The 27,247-nt window shown below is 48.3% G+C and overlaps 1 pseudogene; it reads left to right on the top strand.

The window, feature by feature from the left end:
* Positions 1-4,991: 4,991 nt before the first annotated feature.
* LOC139230453 (probable G-protein coupled receptor 139) lies at positions 4,992-9,897 on the top strand (annotated as a pseudogene).
* Positions 9,898-27,247: the final 17,350 nt, after the last annotated feature.

The raw sequence follows: 27,247 nt of genomic DNA on the forward strand, positions 1-27,247 counted from the left end.
TGCCAACTGACGCTCCCAGGAATGTGCATCATGAACGGAATTCTCTGGAGTTAAAATAGAGCCTCTGAGAGATGCCATTTTCCACTTCTGCTTTGGCCCAACCATTACTTTCTCCATCGTTTGTGTCCATCATTTCAGATTTGTAGTCAGAACAAAAGTCATGAAAAACCTCACACAGGATGTGTGTAGTGGAAGATCCTCAGGGAACAGCAAATCTCTTGGATTCAATAAGGTGGAACGTTGGCAAAGTTCAGAATTTATGAGGCATTGTGTTTATTATCTATATATACTTGCTCTTTCCAATGAAAGATGCTTTAATTGTTCCCCAATCAGACAGATTAAAATCACTGATTGTCACCCTCCCCACAGGCGCATAGGAGGGACGCATGTGCCCGTGGTGTCCACTTAAGTTCCAGGTTTAAGACCCTGCGGGGCACAGGCCCCTAAACCCGGCACTTGTGATCTGTCAAAAATTCTGTTGACTGATCGCATGCTTGCGAAATTAAAGCACCTTCGTGGGCAGAGATTTGGGCTATTTGCCGAACAGCTGCCCAGCGAATGTCCTTCAAAGTTGTATAACTGAAAAAAGCAGGTGTAAGGCCTGCTCTTATCAGTGTAAAATTTTTCAATACTGGGAAAGAAATTAAGAACATAACGTAAACATTGCAAATCCTGATGAATCAGGTAAGTTTATTTTTAGAACCTTGAAAATAAGTAAATTTATTCGTAAAAAAATAAAAAATGTTGTTTCAAATAATTAATTACATTCAATTTGCATTAATTTGACATATGTGATCTTTTTTTGTTATTTTGTGTTTATATGTTTTGCGGGGTGGGGGGGGGGGATTAACATTCATACTTATGGTTGTTCCTTATATACGTAATCACCAAACGTATGAATGGGAATACCCCTACTCTGGTAGCTTGAGCAGGCCCACGTGATCCCATTGATGAGTACAAAACCCTTATGATCCTGAGATACGTGTGCTTCTATGAAGACCTTTACATAGAGCGCCAGGACTAGAAGACTCCAAACCTCCAGGATTACCAGGTAGATTTGCAGAAATCTTTCAGGTCGGAAGCCCCCAATCTCAAAATCTGGGCCCATGTGTAGTAACATTCCAACCAGGCTGTCCTCTTCAACACACAACTGGTTAACTTTCTGCTGTATTAATTTTCAAACAAAGGCATGGACAAATACAAAGAGAACCCCATTAATATTATAACTATTATATAGTTAATGTCGTCATTACTATGAATATAATGGAATTCAATGACATTTCATGGTCATGTGCGGCTAAGCATTTAGAAGATTTATTCAAATGACAGGGCCACATATCTTCACCACGCCTCCTGGTAAGCACTTTAACCATTTATGGTGATGATTCTTCACTCTCACCTTCTGATTTAATTTCACACTTCTCCCTCTTACTCTACCTCTATCATGATTCACTTTCTGTCTTAATTGTTTCTCTTCTACGGACTGTGCCAAGTCTGGCTAAACAACGAGAACCTAATTCGTGGCTGCCATTTGAGAAACAACTCTGCTGGTGTTTTATCAGTAGTTGCATGAGGAGTATTACAATAAGTAATTAGAAAATTAACCAATTTGTGGTCCAACGACAACTGCCGTTTCTTTGGATTTGGATCCAATATTTCCTTGAAAGGAGCACGCTGCCCATGGCCACTACTCGCAGCTCCTGTTATGGCCCCGACCTGCCGCTGATGGGTCTCTCACAGGTCGGGGCCTGCACACAGCCCATGACAGCCATTCGCCACTACTTTTATGGCCCTGACCTGCTGCTGATGGTCTCTCGCAGGTTGGGGCCTCCACACTTGGTTGGATGTAAACCATCTTTGTCTGCTGTGTGCCCTAAGTATTCCACCAAGTTTTGAACTAGCTCTCACTTGCAAACAGTGAATCGTACTCTGTGCTTTTCCAGCTGTTTGAACATTTCATTCAACATGTTATTATGGATTTGCCTGTTTGGTACTGAAATGATTATATCATTTAAATAACACACTACCTCTTCAATGCTTTGCAAGATCTGTTCATCGTGCCTTGGAATATGGCTGGGCGGAAGACACTCCAAATGGTAGCCTATTAAATTGTTATAGGCCTAGATGAGTATTTATAGTCAAGCATGACTTGGACTCCTCATCTAGTTCAAGTTATAAGTAGGCATTTGTAAGATCTAACTTTGAGAAATCTGTCCAAATGTCAGCATTGTGAACACATCTACATTTGACAATGTATTGGGGAGACTACCCTCTAGAACTTGGTTTATGGTTACTTTATAATCATCATACAACCATACCTTACCTTCTGACTTAGGTACAACAACAATGAATGTATCCAAATCACATCGATCTATCTTAGAGATAAGGTTCTCAGTCACTAATCTTTTGAGTTCTTGCTCAACTTTCTCCTTGAGTGTACATCGTACAAGATGTGGCTTGCAGTAAACTTGTCTAGCATCCTTCTGTACTCTGACACTCGCCTTGAAGCCTTGGATCGGATTGCCTGTTTCACAGAACACCTTTGGATACTTCTTGATAACATCATCCTTCAATGCAAATCTCGTCTCAACATGAAAAATCGTATTCCAATCCAGCTTCAGTGATCCAAACCAATTTCTACCTAGCAAGGCAGGCTTGTCCCCTGCCACCATGAAGAGAGGTAAGCTTGGAAATTAATCCTTGTATTTCACCGGTACTGTGACACGTCCTACCACAGGAATGTTCATTCCTGAGTAGCCTCGCAGCTCTACCTTGGATTTCTCCAATGGGAAATCACGCAATTTGTCGAGATATAGTGATTCCGGTACTACACTCATGGATGCACCAGTGTCGATTTCCATGGGTATTTTGGTTCCTGAAATGTCTATTTGGATGATGATACTTCGTGAATCACAGTGAGATACCTTTGTGGTCCTGATGATGTGTATCTCCAAAACCACCTCCTCGTGTTGCTTTTCTTCCATGCTATGTACTCTCTGAGGATTTCTTCTTATCGCCTTGAAAGTTGGTCAGTTGGCATGTCTTGGCAAGATGCCCAGTTTTCCTGCAGAAGAAACATTCTGCCTTCACATATGGACAACTTTGAGCAATGTGTTGTCCCTGGCATCATTTCAATGTATGTTTATCTTGGCCAGGTGCTGAGGCCTTGGGGCCCAACTGCATTTTACTTTTAACCTGCAGGCGATTCACCTCGGTTGCCTGACGACTGGAAATGATACAAAATTCTCGGGAATATTGGTCAGCCATATCCATTGACATGGCTGTCTGACAAGCAAAATTAAAAGTCAAGTTAGAAGTTGTCAACAACTTTCGTCTGTTTGCTTCATTTTTCACCCCAAAAACAAAGCGGCCATGCAAAGCTCGGTCCTGAAAGTTTCGGAAATGATAGTGAATGCATAGCTCTTTTAATGCTACAATGTACTCACTGATACTCTCGCTGTTTCACTGATCTCATATTACAAAATGAGAACTTTCAGCAATTTCCAGGGGCTCAGGTCTGTCGTGCTGTTCTAACTTGCTTAAAATTACCATAAGTGATGTGTCCTTTGCCTTGACGGGAACAAGCACATTTATCAGAGTTTCATACACCTCTGGGCATGCTTCAGTCAGAAAAATAGCCCGTTTACTTTCTAAAATCACCTGATTACTGTTTTCATCATCGGGGGCTTCGATGGTACTATTTGCAGTGAAAAACATTTCGAGCCTCTCGGTCACGTTGAAACGGATTTTTAACTGTTCTGCAACACAAATGACCTCTCTAGTCTCTCTGCTGTTTGACTGGATTCATCCGCCAACAAACATTTCAGTGAGGGTCGCAAATGCGGAATGTTCTCTACGATATCACAAACACACAGAATTCAAGATAGCTCTTAACACATGAACCTATCTGATGCCTTTATTTATTTACAGCAATGGCAGCATTACCACAGTAGTCCACTCGGTGGATCAGTCGTCCACTAGGTGGAGTGATATATTACACTGTCACCATAAATGATTAAAGTGGTTATCAGGAAGAGTGGTGAAGATATGTGGTCTTTGCACACATTTGGTCAAAATGCTTGATCATGGACAGGGTAGGTTTGTTCACATTGATCATATTTTACCTACAGATGTGGAAGGAGTTGAATGTTGGAATGATTCGATTATTTCTGACTCATCAAATCGTTTTGTTACAAGTAGAGTACCAGCAGGTGTGCTTGTGATGGAGCAGAGAATATACCACAATTATATGACTGTGGTCTGCACAGTTCATGTCGTCATTACTATGGGAACAATGGAATTGAATGAAATTTCATGATCATGTGTGGCTAAGCTATTCAGAGGGATTATTCAAATGACATTCGAGGGGACACATATCGATTTAACTCTTAATCTCTCTTTTACCTCTGCACAAGGTCTGTTCATACTTTCAGAAATCTAATATTTCTGCATATCTGTGGACTGCTCAGCTGTATACAACTGACTATATCACTTTCTTTGTGTATCTGAATACTCTTCGATCTCACCTGCAGCATTGAGCTGCTCAATATAAATTAAATATAGCATAAATTAACGAAGATAGAGAATATTCTTGATGTAACTAGGATCTAGAGACAGCTAATCCATCATAATGATGTATGTTTATTCCATCAAATGCCTCGCATTAAACTATAAATAAATATCGTCAGCTTCAAGAGTCGTGTACCATTACTATAGGAAAGCAGATGTCGAAATAGTTTGTTTGGAACGTATGATGACATTAATATTCTTGACTCCTTCCTCTTTCAATGGAGAATATCATTGCAAAATATCCCTGATGAGTAGGGGTGAATATGACTCGCCTTAATTTGTTTGTTCAAATAACAGTAACTAATGAGACTTATTGTGTAATGTCCATGTGTCACTTGAGGTTTCTCTAAGATATAAATAAGACCTGAATTTGAAAGCAGAAATATTTCAACACAAATTGGCAACTTCGTTTTTCTCACACAATGGAAAGACCGATAATCATACAGATAGAAAACATTTACTACCCGATTCTTGCAATAGTTGGTCTTCCTGGTAAGCCTCTTACAATCAGTTAATGCTCATCTTTAACAGTGCTTCACTGTGTCACTGTTCCTGCTGTCGTGTAATGATATTACCTGTTTTTTTGATGTGTTTGATTTGCAGAAACTGATTATCGGCATCATAGAAGTAAACCAAATGACTCCAAGATTGTCATATTTTTAATGTAACAACCTCAGTAGAAGCACAATTTACTCTGACTAACTCAATTCAGCAAATCAGTAGATATGTCTCGGTCTTAAAGGACAGTCTTGTAGTTTTGTGTCTAAGACAAGTATTAGAATCAGATCCAGTTGCCAAACCAGCAATTGTTAAAGGGATTTCAGGAGGCTGCTCAAGAAAAGACAAAGGAAATGTTCTGTTGTATATTTGTGAACCCAGAAGAAACTGTCCCACAAAACACTCCGTTGCACTGCTGGTGTATTGTCGCCTCCTTGGGATTGCATCCCGCCCATTAGCAGATTAGCATCGGAACCGAATGGTTCCCCGCACTTCCCAACTGGCAGCAGCTCCGGGCGCCCTTCTGCCGCATGCAGCTCGCTAGCAGCGGGTAAACAAGGCTGGAAACTGAACCTCAGGCTCTGAAATTGGTCTTCCTCAGCAGCGCGAGACGGACTCGGAGGGAATGGCCCACTTATTTTACACCCAGTCTGATGTTGGTTTCTTTGAGAGAAATCCGCGCATTGTGAAGCACACTGTCTATTCGCTATGAGTTTATTTTGCGCTACTGGCAAAGAACAATTTCACCACTTACATCTGGCATGCCTTGCATGCAGAAACCTCTTAGGACGAAACTCGAAGTTGTTGGTTTATTTATAACATAACTATAGACTCTGGTATACATTTTGGTCTGCAACACCTCGTCATTTTGTGTCACATTTGTAAAGCGCGGACTGGTGCGGCGGAAGTCAATCTAAATATAAGTTGTGTCCATGGCCACTAATTTTCCGAGTTGGGACGGCAGCAATGAGTTTCTATCGCTGCTACTGGCCATGGAAACCCTTGGGTGCAATGGCCACTATATGTTTGTGTCAGGCGAAGTAATTGATTGCTGGCAACTATTCAGTAATAGAGCTTATGGAGAACCTGAAGCGCTTGATTCTGAAACTGTGATATATTGTGTTACTTTAAGCTGGAGTCAGTTCTGAGGCTGCAAAACAAAACGAGATTAAGTGCTACTAAAGCGCGTCCAGCTGTTGCTGCATTGTTGTAATTCTAAATGCAAGTGGTGATTTCTCTGGTAACCATGGGATAGATTTTAGTCTTTACATCCGGGGTGTTCTGTATCGTCTGTGCTAAGCACAAAATGCCAAATCCTCTGCGGAGGACATGTTTCCCTAAAAACAGTGGATTGTCCTCCATTATGGATGAAATTCGGGCGATTTCTGATAAAATTTGTGGCCACAGCTAACACATTCGCCATCTTATATACAGGGGTAGACTGGTGCTAACAGAACATAAGAACATAAGAACATAATAATATAAGAAATAGGAGCAGGAGTAGGCTATTTGGCCCCCCGAGCCTGCTCCGCCATTCAATAAGATCATGACTGATCATGGATTCAGCTCCACCTCCTGCCCGCTCCCCACAACCCTTTACTCCCTTATCGCTCAAAAATCTAACTATCTCCGCCTTAAATATATTCAATGACCCAGCCTCCACAGCTCTCTGGGGCAGAGAATTCCATAGATTTACAACCCTCTGAAAGAAGAAATGTCTCCTCATCTCGGTTTTAAATGGGTGACCCTTTATTCTCAGACTATGTCCCCGAGTTTTAGTTTCCCCTATGAGTGCAAATATCCTTTCTGCGTCCACCTTGTCGAGCTCCCTCATTATCTATCGTGTATGCCTCTCACACCCTTCGATATTCAGTCCCATTGACTTCAATAGAACTCAATATCAAGCGAGGGGTATAACAGGCGGTCGATGCGATACCATCCTGTTCAGCGCTACTGCCCAAAACAAATTTCTATCCCACAGAGCGGGCTGATGTTTAATGCCCAGGCGATGAAGACTACAACCTATCCCACGTTTCTGTGTATGGTAGAAATAGAGTGACTCCAATAGAATGTCCACTGGTCTGCTCTAAAATCCCACCACAGCCTCGAAAAAATATCATTGTAATCCAGGAGAAACAATGTGAAGGGTTAAGGTTATCAGAGGAGATCTGCCGATCCCTCCCCAGTAATTGTATTCAATAATGTTGCTGCACACTCTACATCCCTGATGCCCTGGTCACTTCCACCTCCAACAATGCGATGAAGGTCACGTGGGATTTACAATGGGCAAGGCGCCTGTTCTTTACATTATCATCCATGTGTTAAAGGTGAAAAGTTCCCTCTTTGCTGCTTGTTCTTTCTCCCCATTTGTTAACCTAAGAAATAAATAATTCAAAGCAATAATAAATGTAAATTCATCTGATGGTAGATTTTTTTTAAACATTGTTTGTTACTGAAGTTAGTTCATACATCAGGCGCAAAACAGGGAATAGATCTACTATGAGATGGTAATTATATGGGTTGTCTCTATTGTCAGAGAAATTTCCTGCTCTATGTTTCTACAAGGTGCAGTTCCAAAAGCTTAAATATCCGCTCTTATTAGTGATTTGGGTCTGAGACAAGAGCTATTGGGTTTTACATTATTCGGCTAAGACTAGACGCTAAAGAACAGTTTATTTGCCATACACAGTGGACAATATTGACACTTTGATTAAATTACACAGCTCGAAATACATCTGGGAGGAATGTTGAGAAATTCTTTAAGACGGTCATCTCGAGTAGCAGCAGGTATCTGGGGGTAGACATCCTTGGGCGGAATGGCCTGTTATATACCCCTCCCAATATTCAGCTCCATTGGTCTAAGGAAATGGACATCGAGCGGGCAGATAATGGGCGGACCTCGCATTACCCCCTCGGCGATCCTGCGTTTATTTACACAGCATAGTTATTATTTCCGGAGCGCGATTTGTATTAATAGCTATTGTACAATATTAATAAACTAAATTACAAATGCGCTTTAAAGGTTTGCATCTGAGGCAAACCAGTGTCCACATTTCTAATAATATCGGATATACCATAAAATTCCCTCTGTCCATGCTCAGACTCATATATCGCTCGTCATTTAACTGGTTGCTTTGATGTAAGATATTCGGGTGACATATAGTTGGGACACAATCCATAATAAAATGTTTCTTATTATATTGTGCATATGAAGCAATGTGTCACTGTGAAAGCTTTATTTTCTGGTCATTTGCTGAGGAAAAGCACGGGAAGGACACCTGGTAGGAATTGGAACCTGCTCCCCCAAGATTGAACGATTGAATATTACAGTCAGAATCGTGCTGTCGCCCTGAAACCGACATTGCATGATTATTGAGGATATTTGCAATAAGCAGATACTGGGGTAAATTTTCAACCTGAAGTTTGGCTTAAAACTGGCGATGAGGGTTTGGCCATCCGATATTGTCTGTCAGTGGCTCCACAACGCCAGTTTACACCAGGAAGGACAGATGGAAAGCTTCACCGTGATGTGTCTGGTGGGACAGGGATAACCAAATCAGCCGCCCGTGTTGCACCTAGCTGGACATTCCTTTATGTTGAAGTGAAAGAAAATGAAACTCAGGTGGATTCAATTGTGGCCGCCAGTCGGAAAAGCCCATTGTTGGCCCAGTGGAAAGTTGAAAATCATACCATTCACTGCAGCATTTTGTTCCTTTGAAGTAACTCAGAATAAGTTAGCGACGTGTACGCATGAAAAAATGTATCTTCGAAGAATTAGTCGTATCATCTGATCGATTGGGAGAAATAAAGAGAGAGAAATTTGAGTGATTAAGAAACCTTTCCATGAATTTCACGCACATTTATTTCGACTGATCATCCTGTCAGGTTAGGGAGAGTTAGTAATTTGATTTCCTCTTTTTTGCAGCTAATTTGGTGACAATCGTCATTCTCTCCCGTGGAAAGTGCGGTCTCTCCAAATGCATCACCCGTTTCCTGGTGGCCATGGCAGCGGCTGATCTAATGGTCCTGATATTTGAAGTGATTCTGTATGAGATGAAAGATTCTTATTTTCCATATTCATTCCTGAACTATACTCCGGTTTGTCGTCTCAATCTCGCCTTACTTTTTGTTTCCATTGATTGCTCTGTCTGGCTAACGGTGGCTTTCACATTTGATCGATGTGTCGCTATTTGTTACCAAACGTTGCGAACAAAATATTGCACCGAAAAAACTGTGGCTGTGGTGATAGCAGTGGTGTGCTCTCTAAGCATATTAGAAAATATTCCAATCTACTTTGTATTTGAACCACGGGAAATAACTGACATTGTACCATGGTCCTGCTATGTAAAATCAAGTTTCTACACCTTACCCATATGGGTAGCATTTTTGTGGTTGGAAACAATTTGAACCCCATTTGCTCCATTTGTGTTGATAATGCTGCTGAATGCCCTGACCATCAGGCACATTGTATTGGCCAATAGAGTGAGGACGGGACTTCGAGGAAACATCAAGGTTCAGAATCACAGTGATCCAGAAATGGAGAACCGAAGGAAATCGATCATTTTACTGCTCGCTATATCTCGCAGTTTTATATTGTTATGGATGGTAATTTTCATAGTTTTCATATGTGTGCAATTTACAAGTACTCAAATTTTAGAAGTAGATTACAGCGACTCTTTTACCATTGCAGAAATATCTGGATACATGCTGAGGTGTTTGAGTTCTTGCACTAACACGTTTATTTATGCAGTGTCCCAGAGCAAATTCAGAGAGCAATTGAAGAATGTGATTAAGCGTCCCCTGGCTCTTATTGCTAATTTACTGAAATGAGTTAAATTGCTTCACAGAATTAAAATGCAATTACATCCATCGTAAACGAGGAGAAGTTGTTCAATTGATAGCAGCAAACAGGAATCTCCAAAAGAAAATGGGGTTGTCATCGGGTCCCCATATTAGATGTCAGATTGTCGGAGAGCAAAGATGCTTGCGTATTATTAACTTTTGCGACATTGTAAGACATGCGATATCAGACCTGAACAAATACAAAACAATTTTTCAGATCCGAAATAAAATCAATTAGACAAATATATTTGTTGCTTTCAATTGATCTAAACTCTACAACAGTTTCGTTATCCCTCACGCCCCACTCCCGTCAATAACACATGTAGTTATTTGTTGAAACAGCCAACTGTTCCCCACAACTGATTAATTCTGTACGTAATCCCCTGTGCATTTTATTCTTTCAGTGATAAAGTCCTGACTGAACTGCCATTTTTTCCCCAAGCTATGAATATGCAACGTTTGCTCATAATTTATATTAACGATTTGGACGTTAGAATCAAAAGCTCAATTTCTAAATTTGCGGACGACAACACATTCTGGAAGGAGATAGTAACTGCTGAGAGAGACTGAAACAAATTAAAAGAACACATCATAAGTGTGTAGCGGTCATTTAATTGCCAAATTAATTTTAACACATAAGTGTGAGATTTCACATTTGGGTAAGAAAAATTAGGAGGTGAAATATTGCTTGGAAAATAAGAATATAAATGGGGTAGTTGAGCAAAGGGATCTGGGAGTACAAATGCACAAATCACTAAAAGTTGTGATGCAGGACCATACTGCCATAATAAAAGCAAACCAAGCACTCTGGTTTATTTTTAGCGGGATAGAATTGAAAACAAGGGAAAGTTATGCCAAACTTGTGTGAAACCTTGATTAGACAACACTTGGAGTACTCTGCACATCTCTGGTCATCATATCTTAAAAAAGAATATAGCAGCGCTGGAGAGTGTGCACGAAATTACAAGGGATAATTCAAGAACTGCGAAGTTATTCATATCAGGAAATGATGGAACAGGCTGGGTCTCCTTCTACTTGTGTTTCCTAACAGAGGGCTTTGAAATTAGAAAAGGTTTTGATAGAGTGAGAGGCGAATAATATGGAGGCATTTAAGGGAAATCTAGATAAGCATATGAGGGAGAAAGGTATGGAGGGTTTTGGTGATAGACTTCGATCAGAAAGGATGAGAGGAGTTTTGACTGGAGCAGAAACGCCGGCATGGACAGCTTCGACCGAATGGACGATTTCTGTGCTGTATATTTTATGTAATTCTATGTAAACCCAGAGTTCAGATCGCAAGTCAGCATTAGAGATAAGGCAAAACTAAGAAGTGAAGTCACAATGGAAATTAACTTAACGTCAACAAAACGAGATGTGGACTGACTCCATTGCTTCTAAGGCAATATATTGGTCTACATATCTGGGTTCCTTCCACTAAAGTTGCCTTCTTTGATCTACAACTAGAGAGATTAAATTAGCCGACTACATCGGGTCTCAGTCCATATCCATTCACTTTAAAACTCGGCTGTTCTCTTCACTAAACATCATTTTTTCCAACTAAGGCACAAAAAAGCAAAGAAATCCCATCAGATTCGATGTTTCTTCTTGCACACACTGTCAGGTCTACATAGTAAATATCATCACTGGCGTGGCGATCTTTCATAATAGCAACAATAGAATTCAAGCAATGATGCAGTTTGGTTAATATATAATCATATTTTCCCTTCCTATTTGAAAACATGCAACGTAAAACTCAAAAAAATTTAAAATTTTGTTACAGCATCAGAGCAAACAAATTCCATGAATCTTTCCCAACATGCACAATTTATCATCATCATAGGCAGTCCCTCGGAATCGAGGAAGACTTGCTTCCACTCTAAAAGTGAGTCCTTAGCTGGCTGAACAATCCAATAGGAGATCCACAGTCCCTGTCACAGGTGGGACAGGTAGATGTTGAGGGAAAGGGTGGGTGGGACTGGTTTGCCGCAAGCTCTTTCCGCTGCCTGCGCTTGGTTTCTGCATGCTCTCGGCGATGTGTCTTGAGGTGCTCAGCCCCCTCCCAGATGCACTTCCTCCACTTAGGGAAATCTTTGGCAAGGGACTCCCAGGTGTCAGTGGGGATGTTGCACTTTTGCAGGGAGGCTTTGAGGGTGTCCTTGTAATGTTTCCTCTGCCCACCTTTGGCTCATTTGCCGTGAAGGAGTTCCGAGTAGAGCGTTTGCTTTGGGAGTCTCGTGTCTGGCATGCCCAGCGGAGCTAATCAAGTGTCATCAGTGCTTCAATGCTGGGGATGTTGGCCTGGGCGAGGACACTGTGTCTGTCCTCCCAGGGGATTTGCAGGATCTTGCAGAGACATCATTGGCGATATTTCTCCAGTGACTTGAGGTGTCTACTTTACATGGTCCATGTCTCTGAGCCATACAGGAGGACGGTTATTACTGCAGCCCTGTAGACCAGCTTTGTGGCAGATTTGAGGGCCTGGTCTTCGAACACTCTTTTCCTCAGGTGGCCGAAGGCTGCACTGGCGCACTGGAGGCGGTGTTGTATCTCGTTGTCAATGTCTGCACTTGCTGATAAGAGGCTCTGCAGGTATGGGAAATGGTCCATGTTGTCCAGCTCGGGCTGGAGATCTTGATGACTGGGGGCAGTGCTGTGCGGCAAGGACAGGCTGGTGGAGGACCTGTGTATTACGGATTTTTAGTGGAAGGCCCATCTTTCGTATGCCTCAGTAAATACGTTGACTATGACTTGGAGTTCAGCCTCTCTATGTGCGCAGACATAGCTGCCGTCCACGTATTGTAGCTCGATGACAAAGCCTGGGGTGGACTTGGACCCGGCCTGGAGACAGTGAAGGTTAAACAGGTTCCCACTGGTTGGGTTGTTTAGTTCCACTCCACCAGGGAGCTTGTTGACTGTGAGGTGGAGCATGGCAGCGAGGAAGATTGAGAAGAGGGTTGGGGCGATGACGCAGCCCTGTTTGACCCCGGTCCGGACATGGATTGGGTCTGCAATAGATCCATTGGTAAGGATCACGGCCTGCATGTCGTCGTGGAGCAGGCAGAGGATGTTGACAAAATTTTAGGGGCATCCGAAATGGAGGAGGTCCTCCATAGATCCTTGCGGTTGACAATGTCAAAGACCTTTGTAAGGTCGAAGAAGGTCATGTATAAGGGCTGGCGCTGCTAGCTGCATTTTTCCTGCAGCTGTCGCACTGTAAAAATCATTTTATGAGGGGCCACTAATATCATTTCAAGGAGAGAAGCGGAGAAGATTTCCAAAAATAATTGAAGGGAGCTGAGACGAATTGTAATGGCTGAAATCGCTGCCCTCACTGGGATCAGCTATCTCACTTCCAACTGGCATTGTAAATTTCGGGAACATGTTTGGAAAGTTTATTTAATTAGCATTCTAATAAGGTGATGAGCATTAGGGGAATGTTTCTAAAAAAACTCGGCTTCAGGCAGGGCTATTTGCCATTGACCCGAGGGGGGTTACCGGGTCCCGCTTCAAATTCCGGCTACACTGCCGGCGGGAAGATTCCCTTTTGCCTTCCAAATCTTTAGATTTTCACGGCCATAATTTCCCATAGCCCTTCCGAACGCCAACTGAGATGTTTATACACATTTATCTTCCTCGCACTTGGTATATATCAGGCCAAACCCGGTTTCCATCCTCTCCTTCCAGCGCCTGTTGTTGCTGAAATCCAACATCTCAGCATATCCCCGGGGCTGCTCAGCTGTATACAACTGACTAGATCACTTCCTGTGTGTATCTGTGCCTTTAAGGAATGAAGGGATGTGGGGATTGGACTAAACAGTGGAGATGAGGTTGAAAATCAGCATCTGCCCTACTCGTGCTTCTAATACGTTAGTTCTTATGTTCTAATAGATTCAATGTTGTTGGAAAGCAACAACCTCACGTTCTGCAGAAAGTCTGACATTATTCTGATATGGACATATCTGACCATTCCAGAATTCCCTACTATACCCCAGTGTGGGCACACCATCACCATGGATTTCAGAGGTCCAAGAACCAGCACATTGAGGTGGTTCTTGACTTTGTGCGATGGAGGAAAGTGGATGATAAGGAATGAGCCGTCTGCTTTACATCTCTCCTGGTTTTTATTTCTATTGACTTCAATTGAATTAAGAATTGGGAGAAATGCAAAACCTGTTGCCGATTCGCTATCACCCATTTTACACCATCACAGCAAGTCAAAATCTGCAACAATATCTATTTCTGTTCCGATGTGTTCACGCAGTCAGTAATTACAATTATGGTTCTATTAAAGCCAATGAAAAGGGGGGATCGGACGGGGTGCATAATGGGAGGTGAGTTGGATATCCCCCGGTTTACAGCATTGCTCAAAGCTAATATTACACCCTGTCTGACTTCAGTATACATTGCGTGGATTTTTGCTTTTAGTTATGAAAACAGACTGTGGCGTTCTTTTAAAACTCACTCGATTTTCGTTTACATTGAAATCAAAGGAAAAGAAAGTCCAGGGCTGTGTAAACAGGCGGCTGATCACTAAAAGCCAGTTTCTGCCCGGCAGTAAAGGTGGAAATTCACTCCTATTGAAGTCTATGAGAAGTACAATCGGCTGAGGTGCAAAACTGGTCTGTTCACTTCCAACAATGCAAATTAATATTTGCACAAAGTCTCGTCTACAAAATGAAGAGATGCTCCATCGTGACCTGTGGCACCACCACTGTTCGGTACATTCCTACTCTGGGTGTCAACGAGGCTCGGTGGTTAAATTAGCAGTGAAGTTGTTTACCACCACAGTATCTAACCTCACGGTTCGGCATATCCCGCAATCCTCCATCACCATCCAGCCAGGAGTCCAACACATGTTTAATGCTGAGTTTTGAGAAATGTGCGTCAGGAACACCATCCACATTTGATGAAAGACAAATGTGTTACTTTGTTCCTGGGATGTGGGTGACGCTGGCAAGAACACATGTATTACCCAGTACTAGTTTCCCCAAAAAGCAGCTATGGGCAGTGATTTCAATCAGGATTGTTTCAACTTTGGGCATTTGCTAAAAAATGGGCAAAGTCGAATTGACCGCCCATTTTGCGCTCGCCCGATTCCCCGACCATTGACTCCAGTGGATGGACAATGGGCAACGGTGTATAAAGGATGGATAATTTGATAGCATCCATTTTACACAATGGCCCAAAGTTAAAATGAACCCCAATGTGCTTGTTAATGCGAGCAGACTGATTATTACACTGTGAATCCTCACATGATTAGATTACAGAGCCTGATCAATCAGACTATTTGCAATCAAGGCATCAAGTCTACGACAACGCGATAGAGTGAACAGTGGTGAAGACAGATTTATGAAATATCGGGAGAGCTGTATAACAGATCACGGATCCGCTTTGTCCTGTTTCACACTATCGGCACACTAACATTAACCACCTATGTGTTCTCTGAATCGGTGGTGACGATTTTTGCAACTGTGTGGATATAAACTGATGCAATCTGGAGACAATCACTTCATGCCACCTCAGTTTATTGTTTCCTTGAACTAATTGCCATCATAAATTAGACAGTGTGTCCCCATACTGTAATCGCGTTGCCAGGATTTTCCCGTTTAAACACTGAAAAAAGCAAGGATTGAGCCACAGCAACAGAAATAGACAAATCGGTGTGATTCTACACACGCTGCTCATCCCAGTCTTACACCGACAGTCAGTCACTTTCGCTTCTTTTCTCTTGCAGCTAATTTATTGACGATTGTGACTCTCTCCCGAGGAAAGTTAGGTCTCTCCAAATTCATCACTCGCTACCTGATCGCCATGGCAATCGCGGATCTCCTGGTCATGATATTTTACGTGATACTGTATGCGATCAACAATATTTATTTCCCATATTCATTCCTGAACTATACCTCCGTCTGCAGGATCAATCACTCTCTGATTTATTGTGGCATTGACTGCTCAGTCTGGTTCACAGTGATTTTCACCTTTGATCGCTTTGTAGCCATTTGTTGCCGGAATTTGAGAACTAAATATTGTACCGAAAGAATCGCAGCAATCGTTGTACTGACAGTTTGTGGGCTGAGCTTTTTAGAAAATGTTCCAATTTATTTTATATATGAACCCCGGGAAATAATTGACAATACCTGGTGGGTCTGTACTGTCCAGTCCAGCTTCTATACCTCTCCCGCCTTGATTGACAATCTGTGGTTGGACAGCATTTTAACCCCATTTGCTCCATTTGTTTTGATTTTCCTCCTCAATGTTTTGAATATCAGACATATTTTAGCAGCTGTTATTCTCCACAGGATAATACAAGGCAGCAATGGTGAGAATCACTTTCTTCCGGAGATGAGGAATCGAAGGAAGTCGATCATCTATCTCTCAGAGCAGTTGAAGGCATTCAAGGAGGAGATCCGGAGGGTTCAGGCCAAATATGTGCCCTTAAAGAAAAAGGGTGGGACTAATACTAGAGCCCTCTACGAGGATCATATAGGGTACGACAAAGAAAAAAAAGGGAAGTTTATGACAGATAGCAGAAGCATTGACCATCATTTTCCAGTCCTCTTTGCATATGGGCATGGTGCCAGAGGACTGGAGGACTACTAAGATGGTACCCTTGATAACAAGGGAGCAAGGGATATGCCGAGTAATTACAGGCTTGTCAGCCTAACTTCAGTGGTGGGAAAAGTAGTGGAAAAAATCCTGAAAAACGGGATAAATCTACATTTGGAAAGGTAAGGATTAATTAGGGACAGTCAGCACGGGTTTGTTAAAGGAAGATCGTGTTTGACTAATCTGATTGAATTTTTTGAGGAGGTAACCAGGAGAGTCGATGACGGTCGTGTATATAATGTAGTGTACATGGACTTTAGCAAAGCTTTTGATAAGGTCCTACATGGTATACTGGTCACAAAGGTTAAAGCCCATGGGATCCAGGGCAAAGTGGATAGTTGGTTCCAAAATTGGCTTAGAGGTAGGAAGCAAATTGCAATGGTCGAAGGATGTTTTTATGAATGCAAGAATATTTCCAATTGGGTTCCGTAGGACTCAGTACTGGGTCCCTTGCTTTTTGTGGTATCTATCAATTATCTAAATTTGAATATAGGGAGTATGATTAAGAAGTTTGCAGACGACACTAAAATTGGCTGTGTGGTTGATAATGCAGAGGAAAGTCCTGGATTCAGGAGGATAGCAATCTACTGGTGAGGTGGGCAAAGTAATGGCAAGTGGAATTTAATTCAGAGAAATTTGAGGTAATGCACTCTGGGAGGGAGTGTTTCATGGATATACACATTAAACAGTAGGGCATTTGGAAGGACACATGAACAGAGGGACCTTGGAGTGCTTGTCCACAGAACTCTTTTTGGGAGGAAACTTAAAACATTAAATCGTGGCCCCCCGATCTGGGGGACACACCAAACATTTTCAATGCCCTTTTTTGTGTTGTTTTTTTTTGTGTTTTTGTTTTATTTTTGGCACTAAAATCATATCTTTTTTTTTCTCCAAGTGCCCTCTATAAAAGGGGAGGAGGACACGAAAAACCCCGGCAATTAAAACAAATTAAACTTTAAAACATAAAATCAAATTAAAATTTGGTTGCCGGGCGTGATGACGCACTCCAGTCCCTCCGGTGCCCACCTCTCGCAGAAGGCCGCGAGCGTACCGGTGGACACCGCATGCTCCATCTCCAAGGACACCCTGGCACGGATGTATGCGCGGAAGAGAGGCAGGCAGTCAGGCAGAACAACCCCCTCGACCGCCCGCTGCCTGGACCGGCTGATGACACTTTTGGCCGTGCCCAGGAGCAGTCCTACGAGGAGGCCCTCGGTCCTACCTGCTCCCCACCGCACAGGGTGCCCAAAGATCAGGAGTGTGGGACTGAAGTGCAGCCAGAATTTCAGGAGCAGCCCCTTTAAATAATAAAACAGTGGCTGCAACCTCGTGCATTCGATAAAAACATGGAACACGGACTCTTCCTGACTGCAGAAATTGCAGGCGGCATGGGAGCCCGTGAACCGGCTTAAAAAATTGTTGCACGGCACTGCTCCGTGCATCACCCTCCAGGCCAAGTCCCCGATAAATACTGGGAGGACTCCCGCTTAGAGTGCCCTCCATCGGGGACCCCCGCCTCCTCCGGATGGCAAGATGGTACGCCATGGCGTGTCCGGACGGCAGGCGAGGATGGCAAAGTTGAGAGTGTGCAGGAGCAGCCCGTACAGGAAACCCCTCCGCGTGGAACTGAAAGGCACGGAGGGGATTTCCCCGAGGCGGCTCAAGTTGTGAGGCGCCGGCTCCCGAGGGAGGTTCCGGGGTTTGGCGCCGATGAGGAATTCCGTCCAGACGGAGGTCAGTTCGGACGGGATCGCCCCACGTGCTTGAGCCTCCTCGATGCACCTAACGGAGTCAGGGCCCAGAGCTGTTTTTAGCGACTCGATGGCATCGGCCGCGCGGCGGACGTTGGTTGAATTTAGGCGCTGCGCCAGCGTGTCTGGCGCCATCCAGCCCGCTCCTCTGCCATCGAGCAGGTCCATGACCCTGGTCACCTCACCAGCCACAGCCCTCTCGTCCGACCGCCACCTAAAACCTCGGTCGTGGAGGTACGGATTCCCGAGCAGCGTCTCCTGCAGGACAGCCGCCACTCCAGCTGGTGGAGAGCTGCGCTTCGTGGAGACTTTGTTCCAGACCCTGATGAGTTCCTTGTAAAAGACAGGCAGCTCCTGGAAGGTGGTCCTGACGCCCCCCAAGCTCACAAACAGGAGCTGCGTGTCGTAGTTCAGGCTGTGCTGCTGGTGGAAGAAATACCTCGCCAGAGCACGACATCTAGGAGGGGGCTCGACGTAGAGGTATCTCTGCAGGGTCTGAAGACGGAAAGTCGCGAGCTGGTTGCTGACGGACACCAACGACTGACCGCCCTCCCTAAGTGGGAGACTCAAGACTGCGGCAGAGAGCCAGTGCTTCCTGTTGTTCCAGAAGAGGTCCACCAGCTTCTTCTGTATCTTGGTGACAAACGCAGGGGGAGGGGTCAAAGTGACCAGCCGGTACCACAGCATGGCGGCCACCAGCTGGTTTATCACTAGCGCTCGACCCCGGTAGGACAGCACTCGGAGCAGTCCTGTCCAGCGCCCTAGGCGAGCGGCGACATTGGCCTCCAGCTCTTGCCAGTTCGCCGGTCAGGCTTCCTCGTGGGGGCTAAGGTAGACTCCCAGTTAGAAGAGATGGGTCGTGCTCAAGGCAAAAGGCCTGAGCTCCTCTGGCAGGGAGTCCACCCACCACTGACCCACCAGGAGTCCGGAACATTTCTCCCAGTTGATCCTGGCGGAGGATGCGGCCGAGTAAATCTCCTGACACTCTCGCATCCTCTGCAGGTCAGCGGGATCCTCTACCGCAAGGAGCACATCATCGGCATAAGCCGAGAGGACGACCTCCACGCCCAGCCCTTGCAGAGCCAATCCCGTCAACCTCGTCTGCAGGAGGCGCAAGAAAGGCTCCACGCAGATGGCATATAACTGGCCCGACATGGGGCATCCCTGGCGCACCCGTCTCCCAAAGCGAAGGGGCGCCATCAAGGACCCGTTAACCTTTATCAGACACTCCGCGGCGGCGTACAAAAGTCGGATCCGGGCGACGAAATGCGTCCTGGACCCGAAAGCGCGCAGAGTTCTGAACAGATAGTCGTGATCAACCCTGTCGAACGCCTTCTCTTGGTCGAGAGATCAGAAGGCGAACGACAGACCAGCCTCCTGGGAATGATGGACGAGGTCCCGGACCAGATGGATGTTATCATGGATTGTCCAGCCCGGGACCGTGTAGGACTGGTCGGGGTGGATCATGTGGTCCAGCACGGCGCCAAGGCGAGCAGACATCGCCCTGGTGAAGATTTTGTAGTCCGTGCTGAGGATAGAGACCGGGCGCCAGTTTTTAAGGAGGCGGAGATCGCCCTTCTTAGGCAGCAGGATGATGACTGCTCTGCGGCAAGAGAGGGGCATCTCCCCGGTCGGCAGACTTTCCCCCAAGACCCGGTCGTAGTCGCCCCCCAGGACATCCCAGAACGCCCTGTGGAACTCCACGGTCAGCCTGTCCAGCCCCGGGGCTTTTCCCCTCGAGAGCCGGTCGAGGGCGCCGGTCAGCTCCGCCAGGCTTAGCAGAGTCTCCAGATTTTCGGCGCCCTCCGGGCTGACCTTCGGCAGATCCTCCCACAAAACTCTACGCGCTTCCTCGCTGGACAGCTCCGGAGAGAACAGAGCCCCGTAATATTCACGGGCCCTGTTGTTGAAGCCCTCCGGATCCGAGACGAGAGAGCCGTCGTCGGCCAGCAGCATCAAGAGCTGCTTACGGACACTCTGTCTTTTTTCCAGCGAGTAGAAGAAGGTGGAGCCATGGTCCAGATCCCACAGGAACCGGATCCGCGACCTCACGAACACGCCTCGGGACCCGACGAGCTGCAGGTCCTTCAGCACGGACTTCTTCGCTTCGTATACGATCCGCAGGGCCGGGTCCTCGACGACTTGACCGAGATGGGACTCCAGGTCGAGCACCTCTTTTTCTCGGCGCCCGACCCTGGCCGCCCGTCTCTTGGTCGACCCCCTCACGTACTCTTGACAGAAGACGCAGATGTGAGCCTTGCCCACGTCCCACCATAGCCTCAAGGAGGGGAAGCCCCCCTGCTTCCTTCTCCAGTCAGCCCAGAAACAATGGAACGAGTCCTGGAACCGCACGTCCTCCAGCAGCTGGTTGTTAAAATGCCAGTACGCAGACCCCGTCCTCGTGCGGAGCGAAGCGAGCTCCGCCCACACCAGGTGGTGGTCCGAACACGGCACCGGCCACAGGGAGGCCGCTGGGACGCAGGAAACGTACATCCGAGACACATAAAGGCGGTCGATTCTGGACCATCCTACTCCAGGCCTCACCCAAGTAAAGGCGCTGGAGTCGGGGTGGAGATTTCGCCAGACGTCCACCAATTCGAGGGAACCGACCAGGTCCCTCAACTCCTCGATCGCCGTCATGCTCTGCGGGGCACCGGAGCGGTCCATCTCCTTGAGGGTGCAGTTAAAATCCCCCCCGAGGACAATGCAGTCGCCGACGTCAACGGAGCCAAGAAGAGCGGACAATTCTTCGAAGAAGTACGCTTGCTGTGGGCTGGGCTGAGGGGCGTACACGTTCACGAGATGGAGCGGCACGTCCCCCAGGCGAACCGTTACGTGCAGCAAGCGGCCTGGCATGGGCTCCTCGACCCCCAAGATCTCCGGCTGAAAATGCGGGACCAGCAAGATGGCCACCCCACAAGAAGTGGCGGTCAGGTGGCTCATGCGGACCTCTCCTTGCCATTCCAGGAGCCACGTGGCTTCGTCTCCCGGAACGGTGTGGGTTTCTTGCAGGAAGCACACCACATATTTCCCCTCCCGCAGGAGCGAAAAATTGTTAAATCTACGGCGTGCCTCTCTGCCGCCGTTGATGTTGAGGCTGGCTATGGTTATCTTCATGACAAAAGCATAGTGCAACCTCTACCTAACCTATTGTGGGGGGGGAGTGGAGTCGTTTGTTGACCTCCACTCCTTCAGCAGCCCAGCGAGGAACTTTTTGAGCCGGCGCAGATCAAGACCTTGCGCCTTTGATAAGGGCCCGCCCGCGGCCATGGTTTTAGTGGCGGCGCGGACGGACGCGACGAGCAGCCCCGGCTCGGACCATCTTTCCAGGGCCAGATGGGCTCGGTTGCGGCGACCCTGGCTCTGGACCAAAAAGTCCCGGAGTTCCTTTGCAGGAATGAGGGGGAACTCAGCGGCGGGCACGAGGAGATCCACTGCCTCACTGGCGATGGACTCGAGATGTTCTCCCTCATCCCCCACCGAGTCCCCGTTCCCCTCCGGGAGGTCGCCGCCAGGAGCCAGCCCGTCGACCGCACGAGGTACAGCAAATGGCCCGGCCGCTCCATCCGACACTGGCTCTGCCCTGATCCCACCCCCAGAATCGTCGCTACAGGAGTCCCCACTGGGCTCTTTTAAAAGCAGTGCTGGGTCAGGAAGCGACAGCGGAAGGGGTTCCTCCTCTGCCCCAGGAGCAGGGGAACACGGAGAGACCTGGTCAAAGAAAAGTTCCAGGTCCTCCAAGTACCCCAGCTCCAAAGTAAGGGGCGAGGGTTGGTGTTCTTCCCCCTCCCCACCGCCACCCCCCGGCCCAGCGTGTGGATGTATTTTAAAAATGTTTTAATTTTCATTTTCTGCTGAGTCGTGCAAGTCCCGGGAGAAGTTGGATAATGGCTGGGCGTGCTCAGGTTCGGCCTTTTCGGCCCCGCCCGCCTCAGTCTCCAGGACGCTCGACCCGGCGGCTACGCATTCCTCCACTGGCCCCATGCACCCCATGACAGGCAGATCTTCCATGCCATCCCCGGGAGGCAGAGGCTGGGCAGCCTCGATTGCCTCACCCTCCCCGGGGACAGACTCCTCTCGCCTACGGCGCAGTTTGGGGGCGCTGGTGGGGGACGCGGGACAAGCGGCGGGCACCGACTCCTCCATGAAGGGATGTTGTTCCCCCTCCGCCTCATTGGAGCGGCGCCTCCTTTTGTTCCTGGGAGGGCGCGGAGGCAGGGAGACCTCCATGTCTGCCGAGGCCTCCTGCTTCACTCCCCCCTTTTTCTTAACTTGCCCGCGCCCGAGCCCCGCTGTGATATTGGTCAAGGGCTCGGGCACGGGCTCAGGGCACCCTGCGCTCGTTGGTGACAGGGTTGGGCTGAGCGCGGTGATCAGACTGTCTGCCGCACTGAGGGGACCCGCCTCGAGATGTTTCACCTTCCTCCGCGCCTTCTTTCCGGTCGGACGCTCTCCCTCCCCCAGGCTGGAGACCGTGAATACAATAGCCTCCGACGATGCCCGCGCACCTACGGCTCCCGGTACGTGGACGCAACTAGGGGGAGGGGTGGCAGCCTTGGCCGCCTTCTTTGGTTTGGCGGCCTTGGAGGCGGGGCAGTTCTTGCGAACGTGCACCACCTCCCTACAGGCATGGCACCGCACGCCGTCCGACGTCCAGAAGACGCGGTAGGCAGTCCCCTCGTGCACCACATTAAATGATCCCTCGGTCGTCTCCTCCCGCGCCAGCCGGAAAAAGAGCTGGCGGCGGAAGGAGAATACATGGTGCAGGCTGTTCTCCCTGAGGCCGAGCGGTATGGGGTTAATCCCTGACCTTACCTCCCCCAGTTGGTGTAGGTGAGGGAGGAGGAGCTCAGCGGGAACAAAGGGCGGGTCGTTTGAAAGGATGACCCTCTGCGCGGTGGCCTCGAGAGGATCCACCGGCAGGAACGTCCCGCCCACCGTGAGCACCTTTTCAAGGGCCAGGGACACCGCCCGCTCCAACCCCAGGAAGAACACCGCCTTCCCAGACATTTTGGAGGCTGCGACGATGGCCGAGGGGCCGACTACCCCAGCCATCGCCCGCAAGCACTCCTCAATGCTCATTGTGGGGTGAGTCTAGCTCTTGACCCCGTGTTTCTTTGTTATTAGTCTGAAAGGTGGCAGGGCAGCAGGAGGCGCAGGAGGCGCCGTGGATGTGGACGTCGCCTGCGCATATGTCTTTTCTGGTCACGCCACCGGCTTGGATGGGGTCGCCATCACGGGGTCCCTTTAAGGGCTACACCCACCCCAAAGTCACAGGCCTTAATGGTCTTAAATGGCCTCGTTGGTCTTTGAACAGAGGGAGCTCTGAAAGAGGCACACCTCTCCCCGAGTTTATGATTGGGGAGGGGCCTTGCTCCCTCTGCTCAGTTGTCTTAATTGTTTTTTTTTTCAATTAGGAGAAAGGGGCTCTCAGAGAGAGAGGGGAGAGACAGAGTGAGTGACAGAGGGAGCGAGTGGGGGGTGGGAAAGAGGGAAGCTGCGAGGGCAGGTCTCCCCTCACAGCGATGGGTGGGTTTCTTGGGGTGCACCCCCCAGATGGCAAAAAACACAGTCTTTGCAGATTGTCTTCGGGTGGTGGGAGAAGATGTCTTCACCTGGGGTAGCTGGAGCCACCCAGGCACACAACCCCAGTGATGTTAAATAGGGTAATTAATCAGTCTTCAGCCAGGTAGCTCCAGCTATCCCAGGCTAGGCAATGGGGGAGGGGTGCTTCAGTGGTGTGTGGGGCCTAGTTATTTAGCAAGACCCCCATACACACTTCCACACACACACCCACCCCGCGATGTTCCGGCGCTTGAAATGGTCTTCTTTTCTCCCCCCACCGATACAACAAAGTCTTTCGGGGAATGCACCAAAACACACCCACCTTTGGTTGATGAAGTTTCACCCTCTTCCACATTGGATAGTTGTTGTTCTTTTTTCCCCTCTCTCCAACTCTCTGTAGATGTAATAAAGTTGTTGAATTTTCAGCTCTCCTCCTCTCCCTCTGGATGGATTGGAATTGTAGAAAGCCCCTTCCTCCTCTTCCTCGGCTGTTTCACAGGTCTCTAAAAGGCTTTCCAGGCAGGAGCAACAGCAGGGAGTTCCTTCTCTCACAGCAACAAAGCTCCAACTGAATAGGCCACGCCTCCAACTGCTCCACCATTGGTCCACAGAACTCGTTTTGGGAGGAAAGTAAAACATTAAATCTTGGCCCCCCGATCTGGGGGACGCACCAAACAGTTACAAGGCACTTTTTTGTTGTTGTTTTTTTTGTGTTTTTGTTTTTTTTAAAGTTTTTTTTTGCGCACTAAAATCATATTTTTTGCTCCAAGTGCCCCCAATAAAAGGGGAGGGGGACACTAAAAACACTGGTAATTAAAACAAATTAAACTTTATAACATAAAATCAAATTAAAATTTGGTTGCCGGGGGTGATGATGCACTCCAGTCCCTCCGGTGCCCACCTCTCGCGGAAATCCGCGAGCGTACCGGTGGACACCGCGTGCTCCATCTCCAAGGACACCCTGGATGTACGCGTGGAAGAGAGGCAGGCAGTCAGGCTGAACGACCCCCTCGACCGCCCGCTGCCTGGACCGGCTGATGGCACCCTTGGCTGTGCCGAGGAGCAGTCCTACGAGGAGGCCCTTGGACCTACCCGCTTCCCTCCGCACAGGGTGCCAGAAGATCAGGAGTGTGGGACTGAAGTGCAGCCAGAATTTCAGGAGCAGCCCCTTTAAATAATAAAACAGGGTCTGCAACCTCGTGCATTCGATAAAAACATGGAACACGGACTCTTCCAGACCACAGAAATTGCAGGCGGCCTGGGAGCCTGTGAACCAGCTTAAAAATTTATTGCACGGCACTGCTCCGTGCACCACCCTCCAGGCCAAGTCCCCGATAAATAGTGGGAGGACTCCCGCGTAGAGTGCCCTCCATCGGGGACCCCCGCCTTCTCCGGACGGCAAGATGGTATGCCATGGCGTGTCCGGACAGCAGGATAGGATGGCAAAGTTGAGAGTGTGCAGGAGCAGCCCATACAGGAAACCCCTCCGCGTGGAACTGAAAGGCACATAGGGGATTTCCCCGAGGCGGCTCACGTTGTGAGGCGCCGGCTCCCGAGGGAGGTTCCGGGGTTTGGCGCCGATGAGGAATTCTGTCCTGATGGGGATCAGTTCGGACGGGATCTCCCCACGTGCTTCAGCCTCCTCGATGCACCTAACGGAGTCAGGGCCCAGAGCTGTTTTTAGCGACTCGATGGCATCGGCTGCGCGGCGGACGTTGTTCGAATTTAGGCACCGCGCCAGCGTGTCTGGCGCCATCCAGCCCGCTCCTCCGCCATCGAGCAGGTCCCTGACCCTGGTCACCTCACCAGCCACAGCCCTCTCGTCCGACCGCCACCTAAAACCTCGGTCGTGGAGGTACGGATTCCCGAGCAGCAGCTCCTGCAGGACAGCCGCCAATCCAGCCGCTGGAGAGCTGCGCTTGGTGGAGACTTTGTTCCAGACCCTGATGTGTTCCTTGTACAAGACAGGCAGCTCCTGGAAGGTGGTCCTGACGCCCCCCGCGCTCACAAACAGGAGCTGCGTGTCGTAGTTGAGGCCGTGCTGCTGGCGGAAGAAATACGTCGCCAGAGCACGCCACCTCGGAGGGGGCTCGACGTAAAGGTATCTCTGCAGGGTCTGAAGACGGAAAGTCGCGAGCTGGGTGCTGACGCACACCAACGACTGACCGCCCTCCCCAAGCGGGAGACTCAAGACTGCGGCAGAGTGCCAGTGCGTCCTGTTGTTCCAGAAGAAGTCCACCAGCTTCTTCTGTATCTTGTTGACAAAAGCAGGGGGAGGGCCAAAGTGACCAGCCGGTACCACAACATGGTGGCCACCAGCTGGTTTATGACTAGCGCTCGACCCCTGTAAGACAGCACTTGGAGCAGTCCTGTCCAGCGCCCTAGGCGAGCAGCGACCTTGGCCTCCAGCTCTTGCCAGTTCGCCGGCCAGGCTTCCTCGTCGGGGCTAAGGTAGACTCCCAGATAGAGGAGATGGGTCGTGCTCCAGGCAAAAGGCCTGAGCTCCTCCGGCAGGGAGTCCACCCGCTACTGACCCACCAGGAGACCGGAACATTTCTCCCAGTTGATCCTGGTGGAGGATGCGGCCGAGTAAATCACCTGGCACTCTCGCATCCTCCGCAGGTCAGCGGGACCCTCTACCGCGAGAAGCACATCATCGGCGTAAGCCGAGAGGACGACCTCCACACCCGGCCCTTGCAGAGCCAGTCCCATCAACCTCATCCGCAGGAGGCGCAGGAAAGGCTCCACGCAGATGGCATATAACTGGCTGGACATGGCGCATCCCTGGTGCACCCCTCTCCCAAAGCGAAGGGGCGCCATCAAGGACCCATTAACCTTTATCAGACACTCCGCGGCGGTGTACAGAAGTCGGATCCGGGCGAAGAAATGCGTCCCGAACCCAAAAGCGCACAGAGTTCCGAACAGATAGTCGTGATCCACCCTGTCGAACGCCTTCTCTTGGTCAAGAGATAGGAAGGCGACCGACAGACCAGCGTCCTGGGAATGATGGATGAGGTCCCAGACCAGATAGATGTTATCGTGGATTGTCCGGCCCGGGACAATGTAGGACTGGTCGGGGTGGATCATGTGGTCCAGCAAGGCGCCAAGGCGATCAGATATCGCCCTGGTGAAGATTTTGTAGTCCGTGCTGAGGAGGGAGACCGGGCGACAGTTTTTAAGGAGGCGGAGATCACCTTTCTTAGGCAGCAGGACGATGACTGCGCTGCGCCAAGAGAGGGGCATCTCCCCGGTCGCAAGACTTTCCCCCAGGTCGCGCGCATAGTCGGCCCCCAGGATGTCCCAGAACGCCTTGTGGAACTCCACGGTCAGCCCGTCCAGCCCCGGGGCATTTCCCCTCGAGAGCCGGTCGAGGGCGCCGGTGAGCTCCGCCAGGCTTAGCAGAGCCTCCAGATTTT

This window comes from Pristiophorus japonicus, chromosome 19, assembly GCF_044704955.1.
Source record: "Pristiophorus japonicus isolate sPriJap1 chromosome 19, sPriJap1.hap1, whole genome shotgun sequence".
In the NCBI taxonomy this organism is placed as follows: Eukaryota; Metazoa; Chordata; class Chondrichthyes; family Pristiophoridae; genus Pristiophorus; species Pristiophorus japonicus.